Here is a 12925-nt window from a genome sequence, read left to right on the forward strand (position 1 = left end):
ACAGTGTGTAAGCATTCTCATTTCTCCACATCTTTACCAAAATATGTTTTGTTTTGTTTCATTTTTTTTACCCTTTAGTAATAGCCATTCTGACTGGTGTAAGATGGTATCTCATTGTGGTTTTAATTTGCATTTCTCTGATATTAATAATTAGTGATGGTGAGCATTTTTTTCATATGTTGGCCACTAGTATGTCATCTTTTGAAAAATGTCTGTTCATATTGCATACACACTTTTTAACTGGGTTATTTTTCTTTCTTGTTGAGGTTGAGTTCCTTATAGATTCTAGATATTAGGCCTATGTTGGATCCATAGTTTGCAAATATTTTCTCCCATTCTGTATGTTGTTTGTTTACCCTATTGATTATTTCCTTTTCTGTGCGGAAGCTTTTTGGTTTATTTAAGTCCCATTTGTCTAGATTTTGTTGTGTTGTGTTTGCTTTTGAAGAATTAGTTACAAATTTCTTTTGGCCTGGGCCATTGTCTAGAAGAGGTTTTCCTAAGTTTTTCTTCTAAGACTTTTATAGTTTCAGGTCTTCATGTTTTAAATTCATTTTTAGTTAATTTTTGTGTATGTTAAGAGATATGGGTCTATTTTCACTCTTCTGCTTATGGCTATCCAATTTTTCCAACACCATCTATTAAGTAAAATGTTTTTTCACACCCAGTATGCATTTTTGTTGACTGTTAAAAATCAGTTGGTAGTAAGTATGTGACTTTATTTCTGGGTCCTTTATTGTGTTCCATTGATCTATGTGTCTATTTTTACACCAGTGCCATACTATTTTGAGTACTATAGCCTCATAATATAACCTGAGGTCAGGTCATGTGATGCTTCCAGTTTTGTTCTTTTTGCTTAGGGTTACTCTGATTATTCAGGCTCTTTTTTTTTTGGCTCCAGAAGAATTCTAAGATTGTTTTTAATCTAATCATGTGAAAAATGATGTTGGAAATTTCTTAAAAATTTTACTAAATCTGTGAATTGCTCTGGAAAATAAAATCATGTTTGTATCAGTTTTTCTAATCCATGAGCATGGAATGCTTATTCATCTGTTTGTGTCATCTACAATTTTTTTCATCAGTAAAAGTAAATCATTATATTTAAAAGACACCTGCATTTATATGTTTATCACAGGGCCATTCACAATAGCAAAGTCATGCAATCAACTGAAGTGTCCATCAATGATGATTGGATAAAGAAAATATATAGTGATATATACATATCTGTATAAATGACTACTATTCATCCATAAAAAAGAATAAAATCATGTCTTTCACAGAAACCTGAAGGGACCTGGTGACCATTATCTTAAGTAAAACAATAAAATAACTCAGAAAGCCAATTCTATATGTTCTCACTTATAACTTGTAGCTAAACAATGGTTACACATGAACATGCAGGGTAGAATAATAGATATTGAGAACTCCAATGTCTATTCGAGTATATATGTGTGTGTGCGGGGGGGATGAGGGTTGAAAATTATCTTTAGAGTACAAAGTTTACTATTCAGATAATGAGCACATTTAAAGCCTGAAAATCCCATTTCCTAATATATCCATGTAACAAAACTTTACTTGTACCCCTAAATCTATAAATATTTAAAAATAAATTAAATAAAGCATACTTTTAAATGCAGAAATGTATTATCTTGCAGCTCTGAAGGCCAGAAGTCCAAAATCAAGTTGTTTACAGTATTACGCTCTCCTTGAAGGCACTAGGAAAGTGTCATTTTTAGGCTTTTCTCATAGCCGCTGGTGACTACAGGCATTCATGTCTTGTAGAAGACCTTCTTTTCACTGTGGGTCTTCATATTTTCCTTTCTCTCTGTCTGTTCTTCACAGGACATATAAAAAAATTGAGCACACCAGTTCTATTAAAAGCCCACTCTATTCCAGTATGATGTCATATTCACCTAACTAATTACATCTAACACCAATTCTATTTCTATACAAAGATACATTATGAGGTCCTGGGGGTTAGGATTTCAACATTATGAATTTTGGGACCACATGACTCAACTCTCTGTGTCTATAGTTAGGGGGTTAAATATTACAGGCAATAATTTAGAGCTCAAAGCATCTTTACCAATCATATATGACAGCTCTCTTACTTTCCCCATTAGGCCAATGAGATGAGGAAACTTGCTTAAAGTCATTTTGTTAATCACAAAATCTGATCAAAATTAAGCCACCCTTAATCCAGAGTCTTTTCTATCACAGTACATTAAACTAAACTTTGGCTCTTCAGAATGTACATGTGTACGTGTAAGTTTTGGATAGGGAGACCATTAGGGAATTCTAGTCGGGTTATTGTTCTTTAGTGAATTCTAGTAAGATTATTGTTTGTTAGAGAATTCTAGTAGGGTTACTGTTCATTAGGGAGTTCTATGAATTCTAGTAGGGTTACTGTTCATTAGGGAGTGCTATTAAGGTTATTGTTCAGCAGAAAGGAAGAAACTCAATACTAATAACCATAATAGGTCATGAAGGAGAGGGGCTGAAATAAGTAAAACTTGCCATTTTCTGCCTTTACCATACCTAGCATCCTTCATACCATGGGGTATGATGAGGAAGACTAGTTAATTATGGGGCTGAGAAGAAATAAACGGATTACGATATATAGCCAAAGGAATTGCTTTTCGTATAGAATCAAATATACTTTTGTATTGTCTTCTATTTAGAGATCAGAAGCTTTAGGACTCCTTTTGATGATAATTGCAGCTTAAGTTTAAATCCATCATCCCATTCAAGAACATGTTTTATAAATGTACTTATTCTTCTACTGATTAAATTACTTAATTTTTCTACTGAAAATATCAAAGATTTTTTTTAACCCTAATATTACCATTATCATTGTGTTTTATTGTAAGTATTTGTAAAGAGATACCTTAAATCTCATTCTTCTCATCTAGGGCATATGGCAGTGAAAAGAATACATCTAGGGTGGGGATGTTTAAATAAGTAAATTGTCCCACTGACATAAGAAACATTCTTCTTTAATCTAACATTACTGTTATATTTATTACTTTCTATCAAGATATCCTTGAATAATTGGGCTTTCAGGCCAGGTGTGACACTTGACTAATAGAATATGGCAATCCTTCTTTTATCTGTGAAATGGGCTCACTTGTCATATTTATTTACATTTGTCATTTCTTTCTTGAGTATATTGTGTGATGGTGTGATTTGGAGTAGGGATGATATCATTACTCAGGTACTAAGTATAGTGCCCAGTAAGTAGTTTTTCAGTCTATGTTCCCCTCTTTCCTTTCCTCCCTCTACTAGTCCTCAGTATCTATTGTTCCCATTTTTATGTCCATATGCACTTAATGTATAGCTCCCATTTATAAGTTATAACATGTGGTATTTGAATTTCTGTTGCTCTGTTAATTTGCTTAGGATAATGACCTCCAGCTGTGTCTATGCAGCTGCAAAAGACATTGTTTCATTCCTCTTTATGTCTGTGTAGTATTCTATTTTATATATGTACCACATTTTCTTTATTCATTTCACTACTGATCAACACCTAGATTGATTCCATGTCTTTGCTATTGTTAACAGTGCTATAATGAACATACGAATGCATGTGTGTTTTTGGTAGAACAATGTATTTTTCTTTGGATATATACCCAGTAATGGGATTGTTGGGTCAAGTGAGTTCTTTTTTATGTTTTTTAGGAAATCTCCAAACTGCTATCCATACTAGCTAAACTAATTTACATCCCTACCAACAGTGTTAAGTTTTTTTTTTTTTTCCCTTCCCACTTTTTAATAATTACCATTCTGACTTGTGTGAAATGGTGTCTCATTGCGGTTTTGACTTGCATTTCTCTGACAGTTCGTTATGATGAGCATTATTTCATATGTTTGTTGGCCACTTCTATGTCTTTTTTTGAGAAGTGTCTGTTTGTGTCATATGCCCATTTTTTAAATTGGGTTATTTGGTTTTTTTCTTATTGATTTGTTTAAGTTCCCTGTAGATTCTGGATATTAGACCTTTGTTAGATGCATAGCTTGCAAATATTTTCTCCATTGTGTAAATTGTCTTTTATTCTGCTGATACTTTCTTTTGCTATGCAAAAGCTCTTTAGTTCAATTAAGTCACACTTGTCAATTTTTGTTGCAATTGCTTTTGAGGACTTAGCCATAAATCATAAATTCCATGCCAAAACCAGCGTTGAGAAGGATTATTTCTAGGTTTTCATCCAGAAATTTTATAATTTGAGGTCTTACATTTAAATTATTAGTCTATTTTGAGTTAATATTTGTATATGTTGAAAAGTAGGGGTCCGTTTTTATTCTTCTGCATATGGCAAGCCAGTTATCCAGCATCATTTATTAAATTGCTTGTTTTTGTCAAATTTTAAATATATTAGATGGTTGTAGGTGAGCAAATTTATTTCTGGGTTTCCTATTCTTTTCCATTGATATATTTTTGTGTGTGTGTGTGTGTTTTGTATGAGTACCATGCTGTTTTGGCTACTGTAGCCTTATACTATAGTTTGAAGTTGGGTAATGTGGTGCCTCCAACTCTGTTATTTTTTCATAGGATTGCTTTGACTATTCAGTTTCTTTTTGGGTTCCATACAAATTTTAGATTTCTTTTTCTATTTTGTTGAAAACATGACATTGGTAATTTGATAGAAATAGTGTTGAATTTTTAAGTGCTTTGGGTAGTACAACCATTTTAACAATATTGATTTTTCCAGGTCTTGATTATGCAATATTTTTGCTTTTTTTTGCATTATCTCTGATTTCCTTCAGCAGTGTTTTATAGTTCTTCTTGAAGAGATTTTTCACCTCCTTGGTTAGATGTATTTCTAGATATTTCGTTTGTGTGTGTGTGTCTATCATAAATAGGATTGCATTCTTGATTTGGCTCTCAGCTAGAATATTATTGGTGTATAGAAATGTTACTAATTTATATACATTGATTTTATATCCTGAAATTTTACTGAAGTCAAATTTCAATGACTTTTCTTTTGACAGAATATTTAGGGTTTTTCTTGTTTTAGGACAATATAGCCAGCAAAAAGAGACAGTTTGACTTCTTCTTTTCCTATTTGGGCGACTTTTATTTCTTTCTCTTGCCTGATTGCTCTGGCTAGATCTTCCAGCACTGTGTTGAATGTGAGAGGTGAGAGTGAGCATCCTTCTCTTGTTCCAGTTCTCAAGAGGAATGCTTCTAGCCTTTGACCATTCAGCATGATGTCGGCTATGGGTTTGTCTTAGATTTCTCTTACTATTTTGAAGTATGTTCCCTTGATGCCTAGTCTGTTGAAATTTTTAATTAGGAAGGGATGTTGAATTTTATTGAAAGCTCTTTCTGCATATGTTGAGATGATCATATGGTTATTGTCTGTGATTTTGTCTATGTGGTAAATTACATTTATTGATTTGCTTATGTTGAGCAAACCTTACATGCTAGGAATAAAGCCTACTTGATATGATGAATTAACTTTTTAATGTGCTGCTGGATTCTGTTTGCTAGTATTTTTCAGGATTTTTGTGTCTATGGTCAGCAAGAATATTTCCCTGAAGTTTTCACTTTTCATTGTGCCTCTGCCAGTTTTTTGTATAAGAATTATTCTGGCTTCACACAATGCGTTAAGGAGGATCCCCACTTCCTCTATTATTTGTGGAACTGGTACCAGCAGAATTGGTATCAGTATTTTTTTGTACAACATCTAGTAAAATTCAGCTGTGAATTCATATGATTCTGGGATTTTTTAGTTGGCAGGTATTTTATTTCTGATTCAATTTTGGAACTTCGTATTGGTCTCTTTGAAATTTCACTTTTTTCCTGGTTCAATCTTGGGAGCTTGTGTTTTGCCAGGAATTTATCAATTTCCTTAGATTTTCTAATTTGTGTATATATAGCCATTCATACTAATCTCAAAGGATCTTTTGTATGTCTTTGAGATATCTTATAATATCATCTTTGTCATTTTCAATTGCACTTATTTAAATCTTCATTTTTTTCTTTGTTATTCTAGCTAGTAGTCTATCCATCTTGCTTATTCTTTTGCAGAACCAGCTCTTTGTTTTATTGATTAATTTAATGGATTTTTACATTCCAATTTTATTCAGTTTTTCTCTGATTTTAGTTCTTTTCTCTTGTTAGCTTTGAGGTTAGTTTACTTTTTTTTTTTCAATTCCTCTAGGTATAATGTTAGGTTGTTAATTTGAGATCTTTCTAACTTCTGGATATGAGTATTTAGTGCTATAAACCTTCCTCTTAACACTACTTAAGTGCATTGCAAAGATATTGGTAAGTTGTATCTCTATTTTAATTAACTTTACTTTTTAAAATTTCCGTCTTAATTCCATTGTTAGCCCCAGAGTTAGTCATGAACTAGTTGTTCAATTTCCATGTTTTTGTTTAGTGTTGAAAGATTTTCTTGATATTTATTTCTATTTTTATTGCACTGTGATCAAAGTGTGCATTTGGTATGATTTTTAAAAAAATTTATTCAGACTTGCTTTATGACCAAGCATGTAGCTGATCTTAGAATACGTTTCATGTGTGGATGAGAAGAATGCATACTCTGTGGTTGTTGGGTGGAGCATTCTGTAGATGGCTATCAGGTCCAATTGGTTGAGTTCTAATGTAAGATCAGAATTTCTTTGTTAATTTTCTGCCTTGATGATCTAACACTGTCAGTGGGGTGTTGAAATCCTCTATTATTTTGTGGCTATTTAAATCTTTTTGTAGGTCAAGAAAAACTTGTTTTATGAATCTGAGTGATCCAACGTTTGATGTTTATATATTTTAAATAGTTAAGTATTTTTGTTCAATTGACCCCTTTAAAATTATAAAATGTCTTTCCTTGTCTTTCCTGATTGTTATGGGTTTTAAAGTCTGTTTTATCTGATATAAGAATAGTGACTCCTGCTCATTTTTGTTTTATATTTGCATGGTAGATCTTTGTCAATCCCTTTACTTTGAGCCTGTAGGTGTTCTTACACAGGAGATGGATTTCTTGAAGTCAGAAGAAAGTGTGGTGTTGCCTTTTTATGCAGCTTGCCACTTCATGCCTTTTATGTGGGGGCATTTAGGTCATGTATCCTCAGATTTATTATTAAAATGTAAGATTTTAATTATGTTGTCATGTTATTAGCTGATTGTTTTGTAGACCTGATTGTATAGTTTCTTTATATTTTCCGTGGGTTATGTGCTTACATGCTTTTTATGGTAGCAGGTATCAATCTTCATTTTAATCCTTAGCATTCCTTTAAGGCCCCTTTGTAAGGCTGATCTGGTTTTAACAAATTTCCTTAGTGTTTTCTTGTCTGAGAAGGATTTAATATCCATCACTTACAAAGCTTAATTGAGTGGATTATGAAATTCTTGGTTGGAATTTCTTTTCTTGAGCATACTGGTAATAGTCCCACATTCCCCTCTGACTTGTAAGGTTTCTGATGAGAGATCTGCTGCTAGCCTGATGGAAGTTCCTTTCTAAGTCATCTAATCTTTCTCTCTGGCTGTCTTTAAGACTTTTTCTTTCATGATGGCCTTGGTCAGCCTCATGACTATGTGCCTTGAGGGTAGTCATTTTTTAATAGTATTTCACAGAAATTATCTACATTTCTTGAATTTACATGTCAACTTCTATAGTGATATTGGGGACATTTTCATGGGCTATGTCCTCAAATATGTTTTCCAAGTTGCCTACTGTCTCCTTCTCTCTCAGGAATGCCAATGAGTCATAGATTTTGTCTCTTTACCTAATCACATATTCTCAGGGGTTTTATCTGTTTTTAAAAATGCCATTTTCTTTATATTTGTCTAACTGAATTTGTCTGCATAACCAGTCTATGAACTCTGAAATTATTTTTCTTCAGCTTGATCTATTCTGTGGTTAGTGCTTCCTGTGTTACGAAATTCTTGTAGTAAAGTTTTCAATTCCAGAAGTTCAGCTTGGTTCTCTCTTAAAGTAGCTATTTTACTTTTCAGCTTGGATCATTTTTCTGAACTTCTTAGATTTCTTGGATTGGGTTTTGATATTTTCCTGAAACTTGATGAGCTCTCTTGCTCTCTAGGTTCTAAATTCTTTGTCATTTTGGTAATTTTAGTCTGGTTAAGAACAATTTCTTAGGGGCTAGTGTGCTTGTCTGGAGGTAAGGGAACTCTCTGGCTTCTTGAATTGACAGTGTCCTTGCACAGATTCTTTCTCATTTGAGAGAGCTGATGTTTCTTTAGTTGTGTGTGTGTGTCTATGTGTGTATATATGTGTGTGTATGTATATATGTGTGTGTATATATATGTGTGTGTGTGTATGTGTGTGTATATGTGTGTATATGTGTGTGTGTATATATGTGTATGTGTGTTGTATATGTGTGTGTGTATATGTGTGTATATATGTGTGTGTGTATATATATGTATGTGTGTGTATATATGTGTATGTATGTATGTGTGTGTGTGTGTGTGTGTGTGTGGTGTGATAGGGTCTCACCCATGTCACACCACATGTCACCCAGCCTTGAGTACAGTGGCATGATCATGGTTCACTTCAGCCTTGACTTCCTAGGCTCAAGTGATCCTCCCACCTCTGCCTACAAAGTAACTGGGACTTCAGGCATATGGGACTACACCTAATTTTTTTTTTTTTTTTTTGGAAAGACAAGGTTTTGCCATGTTGGCCACGCCAATCTCAAACTCCTGGGCTCAAGCAATCTACACTCCTCAGCTTACCAAAGTTCTGGGGTTACAGGCATAAGCCACCACACCCGGCTTGGGGCACATATTCAGTAGAGTCGGTTTGTCTAGTTTCTGGGTGCTTTTAGAGTCCAACGCTCTGTACAGGATCTTTATTTGTGGCTGGTTTCTTGCTTTAGGGCTCATGGTACTTCATATTGGCAAAATACCTTTGGTGTTGTAATTGGGGCTGCAATCCAGTAGATGAAACTGAAAAGTGATTGACTGCAGATAGGCTCGTATGCACATGTCTGTTGTATTTAGTACACTGCGAATAGTACTAAAATACAAATAATAGTACTCAAATACAACAGTAAAGAAGAGTACTAAAATGCTCTTTGGTGGTGGGAGTGGGGAGCAGGGAAGTTGGGAGAGATGAATCCCTCACTAGATCTTACCCTGGGTCTTAGAGGAACCGCCTGTGATCACTGGTGCCATGCCTGCATTTCATTTTTTATGTGTTTTGGATCATGAGGCTCCCTCGAGCAGAGATCATGGCTGGCATGTAGGTCACACTGTTCCTGGGCTAGCCCTTCAGAGGGAGGCATGCCCTGTTGCTGTGCTGGCTGACAAACTCAGACATCTTACTGTTGTTTCTGAACAACATTGTTCAGAAAGCTGGGCTCTTCCCCCAGTCAGATACCAACAAACTAGATAGTCTTGCTGGCAAGAGGTTAGGGTTGGGGAGTGTCACATGATCTGGCATCCAGACAGTTCTCTGGGGAATGCAAAGCTGTGCCCACTGACAGAGTTTAGGCAGGAATGGAGTCACTGTCTTAGAAACCCACGCCAGTGACTCTAGAAGAAATAGCAATCTAAAATATCTATTCACTAGAAAACAGAACTGAGAATGTAAAGTAAAACCTGCAAAATTCTTGCAAATTGACTCTGTCCCCTTCTACTGGCCTCAGCAACTACTACTTACACTGCTGAAGGAAGCTGGTATCCAGGCAGGAACAAGGACCAGACTAGCAAGAATTCTGAACACGTTAAATCCTTAGTATGCTTATATTTTTAAAATTCAAAAAAAAAAACCTCTAAACAATAAATTATCTTGAAATTAGACACAAATAAGTAATAAATGCATAGAAGTAAATAATAAATATACAGTTTGAGATGTTGATTACTTTTGGGAAGATTACACAGGAAAGTCAAAAGAATTAAATAGAGTAAGGGTACTTGAAGGGGACTCACTTTAGAATTATAATAATATTCTAGTCATTGGTTTGGATTGTTGGTTCATTGAATTTTCACTATATTATTAAACAAATGAATAATTTAAATAAGTAAATGGATGCAGTAAATCAAAAGGACTATAAAAAACAAAAAGATAATAAAATGTGTCACAAAATAAGGCTTATGATTAATCCAATTCTATATAGCTTAGTTCAATGGAGAAAAGACAGTTTAGCTTCAAAGGATGTGTATGACAGTCATTTAAAACATGGAGTGAACACGGAAGAGATCTAAATGTGCAACAATAGAAGTTTGTTTAAATAAATTGGAATGCAACAGTTAGGGTCACAGGAGGGCACCGATGGCACTTTCAAAGGGGTAATTGAGGAGACTATTTTTAAAAATGTTGCAATGTTAAAGGAAACTAACTTGAATGGTAAAGTCCCTTTAAGTTAGCAATAGTGGGGAAACTGGAATTCCTTGCTATCCAAGTTCAAAAATAATACACAGCTTAGTTATTTTACTTCTCATTGATGTTCTGTTTAAATTCCGAGATTATCTTGACTATAAAGCTTTAACCTTTAGGGGTTCCCAAAACATTTTTCAAGATTTGAGTCAATAGAAGCTCTGTCTTCAATAGATCTTTGCCAGTTTTCATTGATGGTTATTTTTGGACATACCAAGAGAGACCTTAGAGAATTTCTTGGTTCCAGATAGAGTTCTCACTTGCTCCCACTGTGTGGCAGAAAACCCATTTCCCTTGGTAAACTTCTTCTCTGCCTACTGGCTTATAGCCTGAGGACCCTATATGGCCAGGAAGCAATCTTGGTTACCCATTTGTGAAAACAATGACTCTGTTCTCTGACAAGTAGGTTTCACTGAGACCGAAGTCACAAAGAGGGAAAATAATATTTCCTTCAGTGAACTATTTGGCACAATCTTGCAAACATTCATTCTTTTCATACTATTGTTCCTCAGCATAAGACTGGCTAGGACAGAGCTCTAAATTAGGTCTGTAAACCACGTTGGTTCTGATCTAGATACTCAGCGGTATCTTCTCTGTGATGACAGGAGATAAGCAAATTCTTCAAAGCTTTCATAGATGCTTTCTGATTTTCCACTTGCATTCTCAGTTGGGAATTAAGTGATTTCGTTTTCTCTCTCTTTCTCTCTTTATTTTCTTCTTTTCTTTTTTCCTTTCCTCCCTTCCCCTCGCCCTCCCTTCATTTTTCCTGTCTCTTTCTGTTTTTACTGCATATAATCTCTAGGGCCATCAGAAGCTACTAGATGACCCTACACACTTTATAATTACTGTTATTACTATAGCAGTTAAGTGCCATAGCCACTTGATCTCCCAACACCTTGACCTTCACCCGTAATTTATCCCATGTCACTAGCAATACTAACTGGTAATTATAGTGCAATTTGGTGCAATAGATTACTAATATTCCTTTCTTTTCCTCCAAGAAGGTAGATATTTTCAGAGTTTGCCTTCTGTTTTCCAGAGTGGGTTCTGGTAACATTTATTGCATCCATAAGGTTTCTAGTAAGAAAAAAAATATATACAAGAGGAATTTGTGGAGCATATGTTAATAAAGGAATAATTTAACTGTTAAGGTGACCACGAGAGTGATTTCTCATTTCAAAAAGAAATTCCTCTTTTTCATTACAAAATGAGAAATCACCCTCAGGCTAGCAAAAAGTAGAGAACCATTACCACTCCCAGGCTTCAATACCAGGAAGTAGTTACTGGAACTCAGAGAGAGTGGCTGTGGCACAGGGAGAAATCCAAACAATGCCATTTCTGACTTTAGTTTGTGGGACTTAGCCAATACTGAGACATGGTAGAGAGGGAGAGCAAGATCAGATCTCACTCTTTGTGAGCACTTTGACCTCCTGCTGGGGTCTCCAACTGACGGACTCAATTGGAAACTAGAAGACAAGATCCTAGTGGATGCAGTCCATGTGGGTCTGATTCTAGGGACAAGAGTGAAGCGGAGAATGATTACATATCCTCTGAAGGAGCGACTAAAAGAAAATCCATTACACAACTGAACAAAGTATTCAATCACTAGGAATGATGCTGAGGAAAAATATTCATAAATATGACACAATGTATATATCATATTTATAATTTTTATGAGTGGGTTATAGTTATAAATTCGCATTTCATAATTAAGATGAATATAGATAGACTAGAGAGACCTGGAGAACAAATGATAATATTGGAATGGGAAGACAAATGATTTTAAAGACAGCATCTCCAAACGAGAAAAAATGAAAAGATAATCTGACAGACTATCTGTGTTTGGATGCACTGAACAGTGATTTTTATTCTATATAGGGAGATCTGAGATGAATTAGAGAAAGGAAGCTTAAAAAACACAAAAGGAAAATAAATATATTTCTGACTGCACTTCATTTCTTGATACTGTAAGCTGTTCACTCAGAACATTACACGCTAACTCATAAGCAAATGCACACACACACGGAGCGAAAGAGAGAGAGAGAGACATAAATAAAATTACTTTTAGAATAGACGAGAGTGAAATGGGAAAAGTTCCCTTATGCCCCTCGCAGGGCACGTGACGAGGGTGTGGCTCGCTTCGTTGGTGCCACACTGCTCAAAACTCCTAGATGAGCAGACAGATGGGCAGGTCTCTGGGCTCTGACCCCATGACAGTGTCTAGGGGTGAATGTTTACAGCTCCTAAAGCCCCAGTGGGCCTGTGTTACCATGTGCTCTTTTGGTTTAGCCATCCACAGGTGGCTAAACACAGCACAATTAGATCCCCTGCCTTATCACAAGGACAGAGGGCTTTCTGTACCTTGTGGTTTCTTGCCTAGGTATAACAGAACAATTGGGTAACAGGTGGGTGTGGAGATTGAGTGTAAAGTTTTATTGAGTGGAAGTAGCTCTCAGCAGATGGAGGGCCGGAAGGGAATCGAAGTGGGAAGGTGGTTTTCCCCTGGAGCTGGGCCACTCAGCAGCCTTGGCTTTCCTCTGACTGCCCCGGCCAAACTCCGCTTCATTCCAATTGGTGATGGCCTG

This window comes from Sapajus apella, unplaced genomic scaffold (genome assembly GCF_009761245.1).
Source record: "Sapajus apella isolate SASKATOON/1434 unplaced genomic scaffold, GSC_monkey_1.0 scaffold46, whole genome shotgun sequence".
NCBI lineage: Eukaryota > Metazoa > Chordata > Mammalia > Primates > Cebidae > Sapajus > Sapajus apella.